This window comes from Mustelus asterias, chromosome 3, assembly GCF_964213995.1.
Source record: "Mustelus asterias chromosome 3, sMusAst1.hap1.1, whole genome shotgun sequence".
In the NCBI taxonomy this organism is placed as follows: domain Eukaryota; kingdom Metazoa; phylum Chordata; class Chondrichthyes; order Carcharhiniformes; family Triakidae; genus Mustelus; species Mustelus asterias.
The window spans coordinates 91,489,127-91,512,337 of NC_135803.1; positions in this window are offsets into that span (position 1 = coordinate 91,489,127).

Here is a 23,211-nt window from a genome sequence, read left to right on the forward strand (position 1 = left end):
AACTAATAGTTTCACAACTGAGAAATAGTCCTCCCCCTTGGCAGATTTAATGCTTCCTTTATGTGTTACTGATCAATGCTGAATATACCCTCGAGGGTGTAGTCTGAATGGGGCATGGGCTAATACTATCAGACATCTGAATTAACTAACACAGCAAAATAACTTTACACTTTTTTGCCTTTGTTTATTGTTGTTCTACAGTGAGAAGACATTTCAGGTGGTGAATCTACAATCATACTAGATCACTTTCTGTTCCAACGGGAGCTTTTTTTTCCACCATTCACACCAGGCTTATGACACTGTTTTTCTCAGTGTGTTTTGCAGTTGATGTATTGAATTCATCTGTTAATGATGTTCAGATTGTATCTGTAAATTTCTGACTTTTCCTTTGACTGGCCTGCCTGCTCTGGTTTAACAAGAGTGAATTTGACTTGGTTCATTGACTCTGATTCCAAGCTGCTAGTGCCAATTAGGAACAAGAGGAGATGCTACAACCATTTCTGTGATAGGTCACTTCCCTTCCCATCCTCCTTTTAATTGTGCAAGCAAAGCCTCATCTGCATGTGGCAGCTTTGAATCACCATTTCTCAGAGTGTCAGCAAGAGGCTGGACAATCACAGCTGTGAGCTTTTCTGGAACGGGATTGTCTCAGACCACGACTGGGAATATATACCCAACCAATCTGCTGTCAACCAGCCCATACAGCAATGCCTTGCTTTGCCAAATGAAATCCTGATTTCTTTCACCATAGATACTGTCTATAGCAGCGCATTGCAGTATTTGGTTTATTTTCTCACGTGGTAGAGCAGTGTAGGAGACAGGCAGAAGATCCATCTCAGTCTCCTTTGGAGGCTCCGATCATCACAGATACCAATCTCCAGACAATTCAAGTCACTCCATGTGATATCAAGAAACAGTTGCCCACACAGGATACAGCAAAGCTATGGGCCCTGATCACATCCTAGCTGTGATGCTCCACAACCAGCAGTGCCCCTAGCCAAGCTGATATAACCTTGGCAATGACCCAACAACCACCTGATCAATTACCACCCCTTCAGTCCACTCTTAATCATTAGCCAAATGGTGGAACGTGTTGTCATCAATGCTTTCAAGTGGCACTTATTCTTCAACAAGCAGTTGAATGATGCTCAGTTTTCGTTCTTGGGTTCTGCCAGGGCTACTCAACTCCTGACCTAATTACAGAAATAGTCCAAATAGCAGAATTCAAGAGGCGAGGTGAGAGTGGCTGCACTTGGCATTAAGGCAGCATTTGACTAAGTGGTATCAAGCCGTAATAAAACTGGAGACAATGGGGATCAGGAGGAAACTCCTCACTGGTTGGAGTCATACCTGGCACAAAGGAAGATGGCTGTGGTAGACAGAAGCTGAACATCTCAATTCCAGGACATCACTGCAGAAGTCTCTCAGGATGGTGCCCAAGGCCCAACCATCTTCAGCTGTTTCTTCAATGACCTTCCCTCCATCGTAAAGTCAGAAGTGGGGGTGTTCACTGATGATTGCACAATGTTCAGCACTATTCACGACTCCTCAGATACTGAAACAATCCATGTCTATTTGCAGCAAGATCTGGACAACTTTCAGGCTTGGGCGGATGAGTGACAAATAACATTTGCACTACACAACTGTCAAGCAATGATCATCTCCATCAAAAGAGAATCTAACCATCTCACCTTGGTGGGAGTTAATGACATTATGATTGCTAAATCCCTCACCATCAACAGCCAGAGTTTATCATTGGCCAAAAACTGAATTGGACCAACCAGTGTAACCATACTGTGCCTTCAAGAGCAGGTCAGAGGCTCAGAATCCTGTGATGAGTAACTCACCTCCTGACTCCCCAAAGCCTATCCACCATCTACAAGGCACAAGTCAGGAGTGTAATGGAATACTCTCCACTTGCTGGACTTGCAGATAGTGAGGAACATTGTCAGAGGCTACAGAAGGATATAGATAGGCTGGAAATTTGGGCAAAGAAATGGCAGATGGAGTTCAATCCAGATAAATGCAAAGTGATGCATTTTGGTAGAACTAACGTACGGGGGAGCTATACGATAAATGGCAGAACCATAAAGGGTGTAGATACGCAGAGGGACCTGGGTGTGCAAGTCCACAGATCCTTGAAGGTGACGTCACAGGTGGAGAAGGTAGTGAATAAGGCATATGGCATGCTTGCCTTTATAGGACGGGGAATAGAGTATAAAAGTTGGGGTCTGATGTTGCGGTTGTATAGAACGTTGGTTCGGCCGCATTTGGAATACTGCGCCCAGTTCTGGTCGCCACACTACCGGAAGGACATGGAGGCTTTAGAGAGAGTACAGAGGAGGTTTACCAGGATGTTGCCTGGTATGGAAGGGCTTAGTTATGAGGAGAGATTGGGTAAACTGGGGTTGTTCTCACTGGAAAGACGGAGGATGAGGGGTGACCTAATAGAGGTGTATAAAATTACGAAAGGCATAGATAGGGTGAACGGTGGGAAGCTTTTTCCCAGGTCGGTGGTGACGTTCATGAGGGGTCATAGGTTCAAGGTGAGGGGTGGGGGGGGGAGGTTTAACACGGATATCAGAAGGACGTATTTTATGCAGAGGGTCGTGGGGGCCTGGAATGCGCTGCCGGGCAAGGTGGTGGAGGCGGACACACTGGGAGCGTTTAAGACTTATCTAGATAGCCACATGAACGGAGTGGGAATGGAGGGATACAAAAGAATGGTCTAGTTTGGACCAGGGAGTGGCGTGGGCTTGGAGGGCCGAAGGGCCTGTTCCTGTGGTGTATTGTTCTTTGTTCTTTGCCTGGATGGGTGCAGCTCCAGCAACATTCAAGAACCATGACACCATCCAGGACAACGCAGTCTGCTTGATTGACACTCCATTTTCCCCCTTCAACATCCACTCCCTACACTACCATTAATCTGTACATCTTCTAGGCGTAGGGCAACTCCTAACTGATCAAGACATCTAAACCTCTGCCTGTAGTGCCCAATGATTTGCTCAGTGATAGTAGCAGAGTGATTCTCATTGCATGAATGTTGAGCTAGTGTCTGGAGCTTTCCCAGAGTTTCATGAGTCATGGAGTCAGAAAATACCTAATGGCCTGTTACGACCTGCAGCTCAAAGATCTGAAAGATGTGCTGGTTAGGTGCATTGACCTGATCAGGCGCCGTAGTGTGGCGACTAGGGGAATTGCACAGTAACTTCACTGCAGTGTAAATGTAAGCCTTTCTTGTGACTAATAAATAAACTTTAACTTTAAGATCTGTGGGACGGATGACTTTCTTTCTAAGCAGATGACAGTTCCTTGGAAAGCAGGATGTGCTGCTGTCAGTCGTACACATGTTTCTCACTGAGGGAATGGGATCCCTTCCTGTTCTGTTTCGGGTCTCCTCTGACAATCGAGATCATTGAATCCCTACAGTGCAGAAAGAAAGCTATTTGACCCATCAAGCCTGCACCAACAACAATCCCACCCAGGCCCTATCCCTGTAACCCCATGTATTTACCCTGTTAGGCCCCTGATACTAAGGGACAATTTAGCATGGCCAATCTGCCTAATCTGCACATCTTTGAACCGGGTGATATATTGTCATTCCTCAGAGTCTCAGTGATTCCTTTTTAAAATTGGCAATGGTTTCAAGATCATCATGAGCCTTTTCATTCCAGCTTTTTATTGAATTTAAATTCCATCATCTGTTACAGTGGGATTCGAACCAGGGACCCCAGAGTCTTACCCTGGGTCTCAGGATTGCCCTCATGCAGAAGGACACAAAGGATTCTGATATGTGACTGATATCACCCGTGGAAGGTTCTAGTAACATAACAATGCAGTGTTAACATGGAACACAAAGAAAAAGTGCTGGAAATACTCAGCTGGTCAGACAGCATCTGTAGAGACAGAAACAGAGTGAACATTTCAGGTCTGTGATCTTTCATCAGAACTGGGAAAAGTTAGAAATCCAGTGGGTTTTAAGCCAGTGAAAGGATGGAAAGGTAGGGGTGGGAGGCAGGAGAGATTAACTGATAACTGGGTTTATGGCGCAGGGTCAAAGGGAGTTGTAATGGACAAGTAAAGGAAAAGGGCAAAATACTGCAGATGCTGGAATCTGAAACAAAAACAGAAATGCTGGAAAATCTCAGCAGGCCTGACAGCTTCTGTTCAGAGAGAATAGAGCTAACGGTTAGAGTTAGGATGACTCTTCACCAGAGCTCAATCTTCGCCAGGCACACCCAAAATGAGATGTCAACCTGGCAAAATTACAACATAGAACTAATAGCGTGCCAAACGGCATAAGCAGCAAGTAATAGACAGAGTTAAGCAATCCCACAAACAACAGATCAGATCCAAGCTCTGCAGTCTTGCCACATTTAACCGTAAATGGTGATGGATAATTAAACAACACTGGAGGAAGAGGAAGCTCCACAAATATCCTCATCCTCAATGAAGGAGGAGCCAAGCACATCAGTGTAAAAGACAAGGCTGAAGCATTTGCAAAGAAAGAAAAGATGTGACGAGAGGTGGTGTAAATGGCTGAATGATGAACAAGAAAAATGAGAGTAAAACCAAAACCTGCAAAGAGAAAGGAAACAAAATGAAAGCAGACGTTATCGTGTGAAATTGTTGAAATCAATGATATATCTGGAAGGTTGTAAGGGCCCAAAAGTTGAGGTGCTGTTCCTCAAGCTTAATAAGCTTCCTTGGAATACTGCAGGAGGCTGAGGACAGAGGGGTCAGAGTGAGTGCAAGTAGTAAATTCAATTTACAGGAAACATGGGGTCATGTTTGCAGATTACACAGAATTATCCAAATTCTCAAAGCAGTCACTGAATCTGCATTTGATCCCTCCGAGATTAAGAGAAAATCATGCTGGGAGCAGCAAATGAAGTATAATAAATTGAAAGAAGTAAAATTGCTGCTTCACCTGGAAGAAATGTTCAGAGTTCTAGAAGAGGGGGGGGGGGGGGGGGAAGAGAGATAGCATAAGGAGGTAACAAGCACGGATATTGCATTTCCTGCACTTACATGGAGAGGTGCCATAGGAAGGGAGGGGTCTTTTGGAGATAATTGAGGAGTGGACCAGCATGTTACAGAGGAAACTATTGCTGGGAGGGGAGTGGTGGCATCAAGTTGTGGTTTGTGCATGAGAGTTCCAAACTTTTACCATCCGTTGCATGTAGAAGTGTTCCTGCAAGTCTGTCATCACTTTTAGACTCTGCCAGCTACGCTCCCCAGATAGCAGATTGGTTAGAAAGAGAGAAGCCAATCTGTTTCCATTAACATTTTTAAAGTGTCAATCAACTGATCATCTAAATTCCAGGGAACACAACCCTAATTTGCATTGCCAAACACTTTTCTTTCAGATGGTTCTGTAGAAGGTTCATTTAGGCTCAAAACATTAGCTCTGTTTCTCTCCACAAATTCTGTCAGCCCTGCTGAGTTTATTCAGCATTTTCTGTTTTTATTTCACACTTCCAGCACCCACAGTATTTTGCTTTTACTTCCTTTCTCTCAACGGCTTCTACAAGGTCTCCAGTAAGGTTAAGTTGACTATATCAGGTCAAGTCCTGCGAGAATTCCTTGAACATATGTTGACCAAGTATTGGCTGAAGTTTTGACAAACCATTGCAGAACATCTCACTGTATCAAAAGTGCACTTCAAATTCAACACAGTCAGTTAATCTCAATCAGCAAATGAACAGTGAAGACTGAGAAGTAGCACTTGGAATCCTGAATAACAACTTCTTTACTCCTGTTCAGCTGGTTGCTATTAGGAGAGGTTCTTAATTGAAGTAGTACTCACCACAATTCCATACAACCTCTTTAATAAGCACTAGTGGGCAATTTAAATCTTAATTAGCCCTTTAACAATCCTGTGGGCAGTGACTGCTTCAACTCCTTTATCAACATTGTGCCTTGCTCTAAACCCGGACTATGTCAAATGGACCCGAGCCAAACAGTGAAGTGCAAATCAAGACAAAATTATTTTCCTTGATAGTAGGTTTATTCACAGGATCCAGCCTTCCAGATTTCTGCCTCCTAGCTACCACCTTGCTGACTCTCTTTATGTGATTCCAGCACTTAAAGATATACAGGTGAATTGTTTAACAACTTAATCAATAAGCCAGTAACAGGCTCTCATCCCAGGATTGCAGCTCAAGACCCCATCCGGAGGCAAAAATACTTGGGGAAAATCTCTCCTGTAGACTTTTCCAGTCCCCAGGGACTGCTTTTAAACACCAGCCTGAAACCTAACAGCAATACTAGGAACAAGCTGACTGTTGAGAGCTTTGGAGAAAAAGGGGTCTTGATATCAACTGATAGCCATGAAGACTGGGCAGAAATCAGGTCCAATTTAGGCTCGGGTTAGCTAAAGTGGACAGGGCTTGCATCCTAGGATCCTAAAAGAAGTAGCTACAGAGATGGTGAATGTATTGGTTGTAATTCTTCAAACATTCTTGGATTCTGGAGAAGTACCGAAGAATTGGAAAACTACCGATGTTACACCCCTATTCAAAAGGGGAGTGTGGTGAACCATAGATGGTTACCACTATGGGTACTGAACCATAGATGGTTAGCACTATGGGTACTTGTACATATGTTACTGTTGTCACTGTTGGGGTTAGGGTTGGGGTGTTCTACCTGTTGGTATTGTTCTGTGGTACACTCCGGTTGGCTCCGCCTACCTGTAGGAGTATAAAGGTCACTGCACTGCCTGGTGACCCTTTAGTCTGGGATTGTATTGTTAAGCAGTATGCTCCATTCTTGTTACTAATAAAAGCCTTTATTTCCCGGGTACGATCCAGCCTCCCGAGTGATTTAATCGCGCATCAATTTTATTAGTAACAATTATTGGTTGAAAAAAAAACCATGGAGCAAATGTTAAAACCCGATCGGCTTACCTTAGATCCGCGTGCAGCTGGAGCGTCGAACACTTTCGACCATTGGTTGAAGTGTTTCCAAGACTATATCGACGCCTCAACGGCCATGCAAAACAATGCCGACAGATTGCGGGTCCTCCACGCAAGGGTAAGCGACACTGTATATTCAACAATCCGCGATGCCCAAGACTACAAAGGGGCCATCGAACTACTTAAGAAACTGTACAACAAACCGCCAAACAAGATTCATGCTCGACACCTACTAGCCACTCGACGGCGGCAGCCCGGCGAAACGACGGGACAGTACCTGCGCGAACTTCAGCAGCTAGCCAGAGCCTGCAATTGCAAGCCAGTGTCGGCGACCCAGTATACTAACGATTTGATCCGAGATGCGTTCGTGGCGGGAATCGGCTCATCCTATATTCGCCTGCGGCTGCTAGAGCAAGGTAACTTGGACCTAGCTAAGATGGTGGAATTGGCTGATGCGATGGAAACGGCCTCCAGAAGTCTTGAAACTTACCCCACCGACCACATTGGAACATCGTGGCAAGTACAGCCACCAACTCAACTCTACCCAGCGGCTCCTAGGAACTGCGCAATCGTGCTTTCAACCTCGGACCTGACGGCGGCGGCGGCTCCGGGTGGCCCGCGGTGCTATTTCTGTGGATTGGCAAAGCACCCTCGTCAGCGATGTCCGGCCAGAACGGTATTTTGCTCCGCGTGTGGGAAGAAAGGGCACTATGCTAAAGTGTGCCGAGCTAAACCACCCTCGAAGCCAAGCAGTGCGGCGTGTGACTCTCCAGAATCTGTCTCCTTGTCTCCGGCTTCGTCGAGGTCTTCCACCACGTGCGATTCACGAGCGCTGCCATTCCTGAGGATGACGACGCAAGACACGTGCGACCTGCGAGTGCCGCCACTTTCAATGCCATCGACCACATGCGATCCATGGGCACAGCCATTTTGGTCGGCACCGACCGCAGATGACCAGCAGGGGTCATCATCAACCATCTCAGCTGCCTGCAGTTGCACTCAAGATTCAACGGTGGCGTCAATCATCCTGGACCAGGCCAAGCCTCACAGACTCGACAAGTCCATGATGGGCATAGAGGTAAACGGACGCCTGATACATTGTCTGTTTGACAGCGGGAGCACGGAGAGTTTCATTCATCCTGACACCGTAAAACGGTGCGGTCTCCGAGTACAGACTGTCAGACAGACAATTTCTATGGCGTCGAGGTCCCGATCTGTGTGGTAAACCTAACGGTGCGGGGCACAGTTTATGAGAACTTCAGGCTCCTCGTGTTACCGCACCTTTGCGCTCCGATACTCCTGGGACTAGACTTTATGGTCCACCTGAAGAGTGTGACCCTGCAGTACGATGGGCCACTCCCTCAACTTTCAGTGGGAGAACAGCAGCCTCCAAATTGCCCAGCGCGCTCCACGTGCAGTCTCTGGACACTCAGAATCACCCCGCCATCTTTATTTGAGAATCTCGTGCCAGGCTGCAAGCCCATCGCAACTAAGAGCAGGCGTTACAGCGCTGAGGATCGGATCTTTATTCGATCTGCGGTTCAGCGGTTCCTCAGGGAAGGGATCATTCAACCTAGCCCTAGCCCATGGAGAGCACAAGTCATGGTGGTTAAAACTGGAGACAAGCCCCGGATGGTCATAGACTATAGTCAGACCATTAATAGATACACGCAGCTCCCACGCATATCTGACATGGTCAACCAGATTGCGCAGTACCGGGTGTTCTCCACCATCGACTTGAAGTCAGCTTATCACCAGCTCCCCATTCGCACAGAGGACCGAAAATATACGGCCTTTGAGGCGGATGGTCGTCTCTACCACTTCTTAAGGGTCCCCTATGGCGTCACAAATGGGGTCTCGGTCTTCCAGCGTGCAATGGACCGAATGGTGGACCAAAACGGGCTACCTTCCCGTACCTGGACAACGTCACTATCTGCGGCCATGACCAGCAGGACCACGATGCCAACCTCCTAAAGTTTTTAGCACTGCATCTCGCCTGAATCTGACCTATAACAGGGAGAAGTGTGTATTCAGCAAGCGCCGCCTAGCAATTCTCGGATACGTGGTGGAAAACGGGGTCCTTGGCCCTGATCCAGACCGTATGCGTCCCCTCCTTGAACTTCCCCTACCCACTAGCATCAAAGCACTGAGAAGATGCTGAGGCTTTTTTTCGTATTACGCACAGTGGGTTCCCAATTATGCGGACAAAGCCCGTCCGCTCATAAAGTCTACCTCTTTTCCCCTGGCAGCAGAGGCTCGCTTAGCCTTTGAAGGGATAAAAGCCGACATCGCGAAAGCCACGATGCACGCTGTCGATAAGTCCATCCCCTTCCAGGTGGAGAGTGATGCATCTGATTTCGCCCTGGCCGCCACACTTAACCAGGCGGGCAGGCCCGTCGCCTTTTTCTCTCGCACCCTCCAAGGCCCTGAAATTTGGCACTCCGTGGTGGAAAAAGAGGCTCAGGCCATTGTGGAGGCCATCCGGCATTGGCGCCATTATTTGGCTGGAAAACGATTCACCCTGCTCATGGACCAGCAGTCCGTGGCTTTCATGTTCAACAACACGTTAAGGGGTAAGATCAAAAATGATAAAATCTTGAGGTGGAGAATCGAACTCTCCACCTACAACTATGATATCATGTACCGTCCGGGGAAGCTCAATGAGCCCTCAGATGCCCTGTCGTGTGGAACATGTGCCAGTGTGCAGGAGGACCAGCTATAGGCCCTCCACAATGATCTCTGCCATCCGGGGATCACTCGGCTCTTCCATTTTGTAAAGGCTCGGAATCTACCCTACTCCGTAGAGGATGTCAGGTCGATCACTCGAAGCTGAATGCAAACCGCACTTCTACCGACCTGACAGGGCACACCTCATTAAAGCCACTCGCCCTTTTGAAAGACTGAGTGTTGATTTCAAGGGCCCCCTTCCTTCGACAGATCGGAATGTGTACTTCCTCAACGTGATTGACGAGTACTCCCGATTCCCTTCTGCCATTCCCTGTTCAGACATGTCCGCTGCCACGGTTATCAAAGCATTGCGGGATCTTTTCAATTGTTTGGTTACCCCAGTTATATCCACAGTGATAGGGGTTCATCGTTTGAGTGACGACTTGAGGCAATACCTGCTCTCAAAAGGGATTGCCTCAAGTAGGACTACGAGTTACAACCCCAGGGGTAACGGGCAGGTCGAAAGAGAAAATGCTACAGTCTGGAAGGCTGTCTTACCGGCGTTGAGGTCTAAGGGTCTTCCAGTCTCCCGTTGGCAAGAGGTACTTTCTGATGCGCTCCATTCAATCCGGTCCCTCCTGTGTACGGCAACCAACGCTACCCCACATGAGCGGATGTTTACCTTCCCTAGGAAGTCTTTCTCTGGGACCTCACTGCCGTCTTGGTTGACGTACTCAGGACCTGTCCTCCTGCGGCGGCATGTTAGGACCCGCAAGTCCGACCCTTTGGTTGAACAGGTCCATCTCCTCCATGCCAACCCTCAATATGCCTATGTAGCATATCCTGACGGGCGCGAGGACACGGTCTCTATTCGAGATCTGGCGCCTGCAGGGGACCTGGAAACCCCCGTCGCTCCCGCACCCCTGGTTAGGGACCCCTTGCCCTTTATCTCCCCTCCTGACACGGCGCGGGCAGTATCGGGACCACCACTTAATCCTCTTACTCCCGTGTACAGCTTGCCTGAGTCCAGGAGATTGTCGCCACCTCGTGGTCCACCCGTCCGTGAGGAACTGGAGGAGTCACTGGACACCGTCTTGGAGAGAGGGTCATCAGGGTCACCAGAACCGGTGCTACCGCCAGTGTTGAGGAGGTCACAGAGACGGTGCGGCCCTCCGATATGACTGAACTTGTGAATATATGGACAGTTCGTACTGTTTTTTTGCCCCACCGGCCTTTGTTTTAAAGGAGGCGTGAATGTGGTGAACCATAGATGGTTACCACTATGGGTACTGAACCATAGATGGTTAGCACTATGGGTACTTGTACATATGTTACTGTTGTCACTGTTGGGGTTAGGGTTGGGGTGTTCTACCTGTTGGTATTGTTCTGTGGTACATTCTGGTTGGCTCCGCCTACTTGTAGGAGTATAAAGGTCACTGCACTGCCTGGTGACCCTTTAGTCTGGGATTGTATTGTTATGCAGTATGCTCCATTCTTGTTACTAATAAAAGCCTTTATTTCCCGGGTACGATCCAGCCTCCCGAGTGATTTAATCGCGCATCAGGGAGGGAGGCAAAAAGTGGGTAACTATAGGCCGATTGGCCCAACATCTATTGCTGGAAAAATGTTGGAATGAATTATTGAGTAGTGGAAGCACATTTGGCAAATCACAACCTAATCAAGCAGAGTCAGCATAGCTTCATGAAAGGGAAATTGTGTCTGGCTAATTTATTAGAGTTTTTCAAGGAAGTCTCAACCAGAGTGGGTCGAGGGGAACCAGTAGATGTATTGCATTTGGACTTCCAGAAGGTGTTTGACAAAGTACCTGACAAAAGGTTAAATCATAGCCATGGTGTTGGAAGTAGTATATTGGCATGGATAGAGAATTGGCTAATGGGTAGGAACCAGTGAGTGGGGATAAAGGGCTCTTTTTCATGTTGGTGTCCTGTAACCAGTGGGATTCCACAGGGATCAGTGCTGGGACTGCAATTATTACAATATGTATTAATGACTTGGAGGAAGGAAGCAAATGCACTGTCACCAAATTTGCAGACAACACAAAAATAATTGGAAGGCAAGTTACAAGAGGGATACAAACAGTTTACAAAGAGACATTGATAGGTTAAGTAAGTGGGCAAAAAATTGGCAAATGAAGCATAATGTGGGAAAATGTGAAGTTAATTTTGGAATGGAGAACAAAAGATCAGTATTCTTAAAATGGAAAACTACAGAAAGCTACAACACAAAGGGACTTGGGGGCACTTGTGCACAAAACAAAGCAGGCACACAGGTGCAGCAGGTAATCAAGAAAGCTAATGGAATGTTGGCCCTTATTTCAAGGGGGTTGGAGTTAAGAGTAGGGAAGTCTTGCTGCAACTGTACAAGGTACTGGTGAGACCACAAATGGTGTACTCTGATTTGGACCTCTTATTTAAGGAGAGAGGTTATTTCATTGGAGCCAGTTCAGAGAAGGTTCACTAGGATGATCCCCAGTATGCAGGGATTATCTTATGAGGAAAGCCTTGGTCTGAGGAATCGGATGATCTCCTATGGGGCTGCTTGGAGTCAGTGGACTGGTCAGTATTTAAAAACTCTGACCAGCCTGAACGAGTACGCCACTACAGTAACTGACTTCATCAGTAAGTGTGTAGAAGACTGTGTGCCAAGGAAGCAAATCCGTGTGTTCCCCAACCGGAAACCATGGATGAACAGGGATATCCACTGCTTGCTGAAGTCCAGGTCTGGGGCGTTAAAGTCAGGCGACACTGACCTATACAAGAAAGCCAGATACAATATAAGGAGATCCATCAAAGATGCCAAAAGACAGTACCGGACCAAGCTAGAGTCTCAGCCTAGCCACACCGACCCCCGCCGACTATGGCAAGGTTTGCAAGACATAATAGGCTACAAGATGAAGGCATGTAAAATCGCCGGCACCAACGCACTTCTCCCTGATGAGCTCAATGCAGTCTAAGCCCATTTTGAGCAAGAGGTCAGCGAGAGCATGCCCTCCACCCTGGATGAACCTGTATCTGGGGTCACCATTGTAGATGTCAGAGCAGCTTTCTTGAAGGTCAATCCACGGAAAGTGACTGGCCCGGATGGGGTACCCGGACGTGCACTCAGATCCTGCGTGGATCAGCTGGCAGAGGTATTCACAGACATCTTCAACCTCTCTTTACAACAATCGGAGATCCCTATCTGCTTCAAGAAGATGACCCAAGAAAAACCAAGCAACGTGCCTTAATGAATATCGGCCGGTGGCTCTGACATCCATCATTACGAAGTGCTTCAAAAGGTTAATATTGGCACGAATCAATTCCAGCCTCCCAGACGACCTGGATACACTGCAGTTTGCCTACTGCTGCAACAGGTCCACAGCAAATTTCCCTGGCCCTACACTCAACCCTGGAACACCAAGATAACAAGGTGTCAGACTCCTATTTATTGACTACAGCTCAGCCTTCAACACGATTATTCCCACGAAACTCATCTCCAAACTCCGTGGCTTGGGCCTCGGCACCTCCCTCTGCAACTGGATCCTGAACTTCCTAATTTACAGACCACAATCAGTAAGGATAGGCAACAACACCTCCTCCACGATAATCCTCAACACCGGTGCCCCACAAGGCTGTGTTCTCAGCTCCCTACTGTACTCCTTGTACACCTATGACTGTGCGGCCAAATTCCCCTCCAGTTCGATTTTCAAGTTTGCTGACGACACCACTGTAGTGGATCGGATCTCAAACAATGACGAGACAGGGAATCTGGTGAACTGATGCGGCAACAATAATCTCTCCCTTAATATCAACAAAATGAAGGAGATTGTTATCGACTTCAGGAAGCGTAAAGGAGAACATACCCCGACTACATCAATGGAGACGAAGTAGAAAGGGTCGAGAGCTTAAAGTTTTTAGGTGCGCAGATCACTAACAAACTGTCCTGGTCCCCCCATGCTGATACTATAGTTAAAGAAAGCCCACCAATGCCTCTACTTTCTCAGAGGACTAAGGAAATTTGGCATGTCAGCTACAACCCTCCAACTTTTACAGATGCATTCTTTCTGGTTGTATAACAAATGGGAAGGCTCCTGCTCTGCTCAAGACCGCAAGAAACTACAAAAGGTCGTGAATGTAGTCCAATCCATCACGCAAACCAGCCTCCCATCCATTGACTCTGTCTACACTTCCTGCTGCCTCGGCAAAGCAGCCAGCATAATTAAAGACCCCACGCACCCTGGACATTCTCTCTTCCACCTTCTTCCTTCGGGAAAAAGATACAAAGTCTGAGGTCACGTACCAACCGACTCAAGAACAGCTTCTTCCCTGCTGCTGTCAGACTTTTGAATGGACTTACCTTGCATTAAGTTGATCTATGACTGTATGACTGTAACACTACATTCTGCACGCTCTCCTTTCCTTCTCTATGAACGGTATATTTTGTCTGTATAGCACACAAGAAACAATGCTTTTCACTATGTTAATACACGTGACAATAATAATCAAATCAAAGATTGGGATGCTACTCATTGGAATTTAGAAGAATGAAAGGTGATCTCATTGAAACATATAGGATTCTTAAGGGACTTGACAGAGTACATGCTGAGAGGATGTTTCCCCTCGTGGGAGAGTCTAGGACGAGAGGGTATAGTTACAGAATAAAGGGACGCCAATTTAAGACTGGGATGAAGAGGAATTTCTTTGCTCAGAGGATTGAGTGTCTTTGGAACTCCTTGCCACAGAGCTATGGGAGAGTCCTTGTGTATATTTAAGGCTGAGATAGATAGATTTTAGATCAGTAAGGGAATCAAGGATTGCGGGGAATGGGCAGGAAAGTGGACGTGAGGAATGGCCATGATCCTTTTGAATGGTGGAGCAGGCTTGAGGGGCTGAATGGCTTACTCTTGTTCCTATTTCTTAAGGTCTGATTAGGTATGGGTCTCTTGTTTCGAAAACAAGATCTGCAATTGGAAGAAGAGACCAAATGGAGATTATCAGGAGTCAGCAAAGGAGCTGGGAATAAAATGAGAGTTCAGCTGAATCCTCGAGGTGTGGATTTTCTTAAATGAGGTGCTAAATTCATTTGAGTAGATATTCTGTAAAATCAGTTTATTTTGACAGCAGCACAGTGAGCCTTGGCTGACTAGAAAATTCATCACAAAATACAATGTGCCGTCTCCACAGAAAAATCAATTCATGCAGCTTCAGGAGAAATTTATCAAAGGAATGTCATTTGTGTGTTTAGAAAACAGAGACAACTCTGCAGCCTTCGTAAAAAAAAAGTCATGTTTATTGGATTTTTATAAGATGCTATATCACAAACACAGGCTCAGAGGCAGTCACAGAACATGAACATGGTGAAACAGGAAGCACAGGTAAAATATAGCCATGAGCTGCAGCCAGAGACTGTTGTAAGGAAAATCAAACAGCCATGTATCATCAAAATGTGCCTACAGGACATCTCTCAACACTTTCTATTAAACTGCAGCAGAATTAATAACAAAAATATTTTGCTATCTCATCCCTGTCAGCTGAATTACTGCAGTCCTCTGATTCACTAATATCCACTGCATTACCCATTGTAGCCAGCATTTCCTCCCCTGCGTACTTGCTATTCTCTATTTTTACATTCTGCAATCACCAGTTCTTGCTAGGGATGTTAGTAGGCCATTCCACCACATAAATGTTCAGGGTTAACCAGTACCTGCCTGCCTTTGCTCTATTTTCCTTACGTTTCAAAACAATAATTGGTCAATCTCGGATTTGAAATTTTCTATTGATTCCCAACATTCAGTGACTTTTGGGGAGTGTTTTGGGTTTCCACTCCAGAGCCAAATCTATCTGGACTTTGAAACAGTCTGTTCCACTGATGCCCTAGCCACATGATCTGATTAAAGTTCTATTCAAATGGGTTACAATGACGTTATTGAATGCAGAAAACTCAAATTAAATAGCTTGTACAAACAATTGCAAAGCACTAACTTAGTACAAGAGGCTTTAAAATTGTATTTCTTATTGAGTGGATCAGTTCATAGAATCATAGAAACCCTACAGTGCAGAAGGAGGCCATTCAGCCCAGTCAGCCTGCACTGGCAACAATCCCATCCAGGCCCTATCCCCGTAACTCCATGTATTTACACTCCTAATCGCCTGACATTAAGGGACAACTTAGCATAGTCAATCCACCTAACCTGCACATCTTTGGACTGTGGGAGGAAACGGAGCACTCGGAGGAAACCCGCGCAGACACAGGGACAACGTGCAAACTCCACATACAGTCATTCAAGGATGGAATTGAACCCCGGTCCCTGGCACTGTGAGGCAGCGGTGCTAGCCAGTTCTAGAGATACTGCTCTTGTTTAGTGGTTTGTGAAAAGAAAAATTATGTACAAGACCAAATAGTCTAACACAAGATTTTGCACCTGAGTGGTGTGGGCACATCTGGGGGTGTCCACACTGAATCTGGAGTTACAACACAAGAGCATAAGAAATGGGGACTGGAGTAGGCCATTCAGCCCTTTGAACACATACCAGCATTCAGTGCGATTGTGGCTGATCTTCTCTTCAATACCATTTTCCTACATTATCGTCCACATCCCTTGATGTTTTTAAGTTGTAGAAATTTATTAATCTCAGTCTTGAACATACTGGATGACTGATCCTCCACAGCTCTCTGGGGCAGAGAATTCCAAAGATTCCCCACCCTCGGTGAAGAAATTCCTCTTCATCTCAGTCCTAAATGTCCTGCCCCTTATCCCAAGACAGTATCCCCGGCTCTAAAGTTCTCTTCCCCTTTAATAAGGGAGTTACTCTTCTGGTATAACAAACACATTGAACATGCAGGCCAGAAGGAGCAATGGGGGCAAGACTGAAGACAGCCGATAGAGGACAGAATGAAGGATGGTGACCATATTAAGAGCCCCTTGGAGAGCATGTTATACAGCACATACACAGCCTGACATCTTTATTGAATCCTTTCAGTACAGAAGGAGGCCATCGAGCCTGCACCAACACTCTGGAAGATCAGGCCCTCCCCTCCACCCTATCTTAAAACTGTAGCATTGACAGAAACTGTGTCCCATGAAAGGAAGCTGGGTTTTGATATCCACCTAAATAGATCCTGAGAAACCAGCAAATCCTTAATCCACTGCCTCATTTCCTCACTAAAGAACTGTCTGAGGCTTTGACTCTCAGTAAAGGTCTGAGGATGAATGATGTCTTACTTGGCTCATCAAAACATCTCACACTAAGCAGGTCTGATTGAAATGAAGTTAATTTACTAGTGCTCAATTGGATTGCCTCCAAAATGCTGAGTGAGCAAAGTCTTTCTTGCTAAATCATCGAGGAAGAAGCCAGTCCACAAGTTATGCAATCAATATTTTTAATTGGTTACAAATCACAACTTACAATTAATGTTGTATGGACGGACACTTCATAGGCATGCAGCAAATCATTACTGGGCAGAATGACTTAACAGAACAGGTAGCAAGGGTTATACAATCAAATGTGCAACTATAAATCAGGGCCAATGGATGGACTGAGTATTAACTACAGCAGTCTGAGGTTATAAATTGGTGAGCTTACTTTAAGGGTAATTCCTTTGATGGCTGATAAGTTAACAGCTTTGAATAACAAGTCTATTAAAAATAACTCAACCCAAATGTGTCATTAACCATGTTTATATAACCTTATCTTCACGAGTGTCATGGTTGGATCAGTCTTCACCATAAATAGGTGTTAAATTCTTGAGCACTATGTCAATTAACCTCTCTATTGCAGAGTTACCTGTTTCACCAGGATCTTCAGTATTGACTGATCCACTGTATGCCCAAGTGACAATATCTGTGATAGCTTTCCACGCACATTGTTCAATGTCAGACTACCTCTTCGCTCTGTCTGGTAAGGTCCTGTTACAATCCAAGAAAGACAATCCCATAGCCCCAAATGAAAAACAGAAAAATTCAAACATTAATCTACACATCTTTTGACACTAAGGGGCAATTTATTATGACTAATCCACCTAACCTGCACATCTTTTGACTGTGGGAGGAAACCAGAGCATCCAAAGGAAACCCACACAGACACAGAATGTACAAACTCCACACAGTGACCCAAGGCCAGAATCGAACCCAGGTCCCTGGCGCTGTGAGGCAGCAGTGCTAACCATTGTCGACTCAACAAAGGTGGGTCTCTCAAAATACTTCAAGCATCTGGCACTCAATTAGCATCAATGGCAAGATTCTCCCAGCTCACCAACAGAGTTTCACTATTCCTCACCATGCTGACTCAAATCTTTCTAGGCTCTTTGTCAACTGTTCCACTCTGTCAAAATTTTCCTGATACCAATATCTCTAGCAAGGCAAACTTCGATGAACTCTTTCTCCCTCTGGTCACTGGAGTCCTGGAAGCACAGATTTCCAGAGACTCTCATGTCCAACCCCCTGAATCAATCCCACTATACAATCCATTCAATTCTGGTAAAACTGCTCTCCACAATGAGCTTTGCTTCTTCTCCTATCAAAATATTTTTCTGTATGTGTCTTTGGTTTGTACACCAAACCCAAGCTGTGACCTAACATTTGTTTACTTGACTATTTACTTTTTCTTTAGCTAACTCTCATTTCCATAGCAACTTGTTGATTCATATTCATGAATCAATCCTGAGAGGTAGGATTAACTGTCATGTAGAAAGGCATGGTCTTGTTAGGGATGGTCAGCAAGGATTTGTTAAAGGAATGTCATGCCTTACAAACTTGATTGAATTCTTTGAGAAAGTGACAAGAAGGGTTGATGAAGGTAGTGCAGTGGATGATGTGTACGTGGATTTAGCAAGGCGTTTGACAAGGTCTCACATGGTAGATTGGTCAAAAAGTAAAAACCCATGGGATACAGAATAATATGACAAACTGGATCAGAAGTTGACTTAGTAACAGAAAACAAAGGGTAATGATCAATGGATGTTCTTGTGAATAGAAAGTTGTTTCATGTGGTGTTCCATAGGGCTCGGTGTTGGGATTCTTACTGTTTGTGTTTTTTATTAATAATTTGGATGTGAGCATGAGGGACACGATTTGTAAAATTTGCAGATGACACAAAGATTGGCTGAGTAGTGGATAGTGTAGAGAATAGCTATAATCTCCAAAATTATATAGATGAGTCGGTAGAGTGGGCAGTAAAGTGCAGATGGATTTTAACATAGAGAAATGTGAGGACAAGCAATTAGAGAGGTCAAACAGTTATGGAGAGTGCACAATACATGGGAATATATTAAGAGGGGTAGATGAAGTGAGAGATCTAGTCGTACGAGTACACAGATCCCTAAAGGTAGCAGTTCAAATAAACAAAGTTGTAAAGAAAACTTATGGAATGCAGAGGTATAGAATATAAAAGTAAGGATATTGGATGGAATTATCCCTTCCTGCCCACCACGGGAGTCGTAGCAGGTGGGACCCGGACACTGCAAAGGTCCATTGACCTTGGGCAGGATTTTCCGTTCTTGGGCAAGCACGGCCAAAAAACCCCGCCCATAATGTTGGAATTGTATAAAACACTGGTGAGGCCACAACTGGAGTATTGCATGCAGTTCTGGTCACCACATTACAGGAAGGATGTGATTGCTTTGGAGAAAGTGCAGAGGAGGTTTACAAGAATGTTGCCAGAGCTAGAAAAGTGTAGCTATGAGAAGGGATTGGATAGGTTGGGGTTATTTTCCTTGGAACAAAGAAGGCTGAGTGTTGACTTGATTGAGGTGTAAAAATAGATAGAGAGGGCAGGATAAATTGTTTCCCTTGGCGAAGAATTCTAAAACATAGATTCAAGATAAGCGGCAGAAGATACAGAGGGGACATGAGGAAGAACTTTTTTTTTTAAAACGCAGATGGTAATGGGTGTCTGGAATTCACTGACCGTGATAGTGATGGAGGCAGAGACCCGAAACTCTTTTAAAAAGTACCTGGATTTGCACCTCAAGTGCTGTAAGCTATTGAGAAATGGGCCAGGTGCAGGAAGGTGAGATTAGAAAACTCACCAGGATGTCCTTGGGCTGGCATGGACAAGATGGGCCAAATGTCCTTCTGTGTTGTAACTTTTCTATGGTTCTATGTGAGTATTTCTCAGAAGTGAGCTGAAGCTAGTAATTCTGGTTATAAATTCCTTTCCCAGAACTTAATTTCACTCACGGTTTTAAAAAATACAGGCTTTTTGTAAAGAGCAACGTTCAACACAACTGTGCACCCACTCTGTCCTGAACTGTACTTTAAGAATACCTCATTCATACCTGGTTAAAGTTCATTCAGAAAAATAGATTTAATAAAGTTTTCTCTGATTAATAGATAAACGTACAAAACCCTGGGGAAACCCTGTGCACAGTGGCATAGTGGTTAGCACTGCTGCCTCACAGCACCAGGGACCCGGGTTCGATTCTAGGCTTGGGTAATTGTCTGTGCGGAGACTGCACGTTTTCCCCGTGTTTGCGTGGGTTTCCTCCAGGTGCTCCGGTTTCCTCCCATAGTCCAAAGACAAGCAGAGGTGAATTGGCCATGCTAAATTGCCCCTTACTGTCAGGCAGTTTCGCTAGTGTAAATGCATGGGGTTATGGGGATAGGGCCTGGGTGGATTGTGGTCAGTGCAGACTCAATGGGCTGAATGGTCTCTTTCTGCACTGTAGGATTCTATGAAACTGTAAACTAAATTTATTGAATTAACCCACCCCCCCCCCCCAACGAAGAAATTACCAACAATTTCATTTTTTGTAACTTTACCTTCACACAAATCAGAACCACAACAAATCACACATGAATTAACAGGCAAATTATACTTCAAATAAAAAGGCAACTTCCACTTTAAATTGTCAAAGACATGTTTCACACAACTTCAAGCATTTGCAGCATTCTCCACTTACATGTGGTACTAAACAATATGCTCTTCTTTATTCACCCAGGTTGGTGAGGAGTCCTATCCAACAATATCTTCCATTTTGGAGTTTCACAGGTGTGACTATCATTAGCAAGGGTCACTTCTACTAACCCTCTCTTCCTTCAGTCGCAACAGTCCTGATGGTGTAGTTTTCCTAGTTCCTTTTCAACCGACCAACCAACCAATAACACTGTGATTCATGGCGTTGCCACTTCTGGGAAAGCACTGAGCTTGTTAGCATCTCCTAGTTATTCACAGTTTTCTAGGTTTTAAACCTATTTAGCCATCTTACACAGTACCTCCAAGAGGTCCTGTCTCTTTTTCTACCAAACAGAAAAGCTGACTTCCTCCTGAGAGAGGTTTACTTCTTCTCCTCACAAGAATTCCGTGTTCTTCTTGCTGTCTCTGTCTGCTTTCTCTTTCTGTCTGTACCTGTGAGACCTTCACCTTCAAGCTCCTCTGCTAGTGACTCTCCTTTGTGTCTTCCATCCATAGGTCTTCTGGTCTTATCTTCCTTCCTGTTGGTACTGCTTCCGGGTCAAGGATCACCAGTCACATGGACCAATATTTCATATTATGTGAGAAAATAACAATTGATCCCTTTACAATCATTAAAAACTCTAAAAAGTCCCTTCCAAGCATTCTTAAAAACAATTAGAAATTCCACAAACATTTTAAAGAAATTATATATTTCCTTACAGTACTGCTTCCAGATCAAAGGTCATCGCATTCCTAATCCTACCAAGGACAAAGATAAATTCTGCTTCTAAGAAATCCATATATCAGAATGACTGCCCTCTTTCCAAGTCCATCATTCCAACAAACTAGTCTTGAAGTATTTGGATCTCTAAACACATTGGATCCACTTTTACATCCTCCACCCCACCCTTACTTATAGCCTTTCTTTTAAGGAAGGGACCCATAAATAGCAGTTGATGATGATCTGTTTATGACTCACTAAGTGCTTTTTCCTTGGATGTGAGCCAGGGATTAATGACTTTCTGATATATTTGTTTAAAAGGCTGTATCAGCTATTGACTGCCAGCACACAACTCAATAGTTGAACTCTTACTTTTTGGGCATTCTTAGAAGGTATTTTGCTGTCTATTTCATAGTAAAATGGGAACAGAAGAAGGCCATTCACCCCGTACAGCTGGTTCTGTTTTTTAATTAAATCATGGCTGATCTGCATTCCAAATCCAACTATGTGTCTTTGTTCTGTAACCCGTCATGTCATTGCCTCATAAAAATCCCTGTTCTGCCACTTTCAAATGATTCCTAGCTTTCGGTGGAGAAAGTTCCAGCTTTTGACAATTCTTTTGTGAACAAATCTTCCTAACATCATCCCTAAACAGTCTAGCTTGAATCTCAAAGATCTGTCCTGTTGCTCCGGCTGTTCAGTTGAAGGAAATTATTTCCCTCCATCTACCCCATCGATTCCTTTAATCATCTTAAACATTTCAATTCAATCACCTCTCAACGTCCTGTACTTTTGGATCCTATGCAAGGAACAATGCCCCCTTGCAATGTGCCATTGTTATATATTTAAAAGGGTTGCAGGTTGCTTTAAGAGATGATCACATGATTTGATGTTTTGTCATTAGGGTGTTTGCATAGCCTGCAGTTTTACTTTCAGTTTGTATTCAGCAGAATAGAGAAGGTTTCTTTCAAACTCAGCTTTTTGGCGCAGAGTTTCAGTGCTCAAGTTGCTGAACTGCTGAGTACTGATAAGAAGCTTGATGAAGCAGAGGAAAGAATCCTTATTGTCGAAAATGCAGCTTCTTCAGCTGAAGCCCACTTTCAATCCTTGGAAAATCAGCTAAAGATGTCATATCCTGATCGATCCGGAGAGCCAGGACTGGAAAAGAGTATCGGTGTGACTGGCTTTCCAGAAGGAGCTGAGGGTGAACTCCTAGCTACATTTTTTGAGAACTGGCTACCGTGTTTTCTTAATCTTGACATGGAAACTGGTCATATTAATCTTGATGGGGCACATTGTATCCTGTTTTCAAAGCCTGACCCCCACCCCAGCTGCTAATCATGCGTTTTCATAGCTTCAAGCGCAAAAGTTTCGATGAAGCTGGAAAGCATTTGAAAGCTATCTGAATGCAGTTTGCCCTGCTTTATCCTGCTACCCTGAAGGTGACATTTGATGGATCCTTACGGCTGTCCAACAATCCTACTAAGGCTTTGGCCTCTCTAAACTCTGTGGTTGGCAATAATTTGGAGTCATAATTTGATTTACTATTGCCATATTTGTTAGTATACAGTGAAAAGTATTGTTTCTTGCGCGCCATACAGACAAAGCACACTGTAAGTAGAGAAGGAAAGGAGATGGTGCAGAATTTAGTGTTACAGTCATAGCTAGGGTGTAGAGAAAGATCAACTTAATATAAGGTAGGTCCATTCAAAAGTCTGATGGCAGCAGGGAAGAAGCTGTCCTTGAGTCAGTTGGTATGTGACCTCAAACTGGTCTGCAGTTCATCGCTAATCCTGCACTTTACTCTTTGCCGTTACACTGCTTTCTAGATTTTGTGATGTTATTTATCATGTTGACAAGTGTGATCTCGTATATGAGCACTGAGGCAAAATTCACCTGTTATCCTTTGAAAACCAGGGACGTCCATTTGTTTATAATGGAATGCATCCCTCAGCATGTTCCTTTAATTAATCCAAGCTTAAGACACAGATTTGATCCTGCCATATCCTCATTA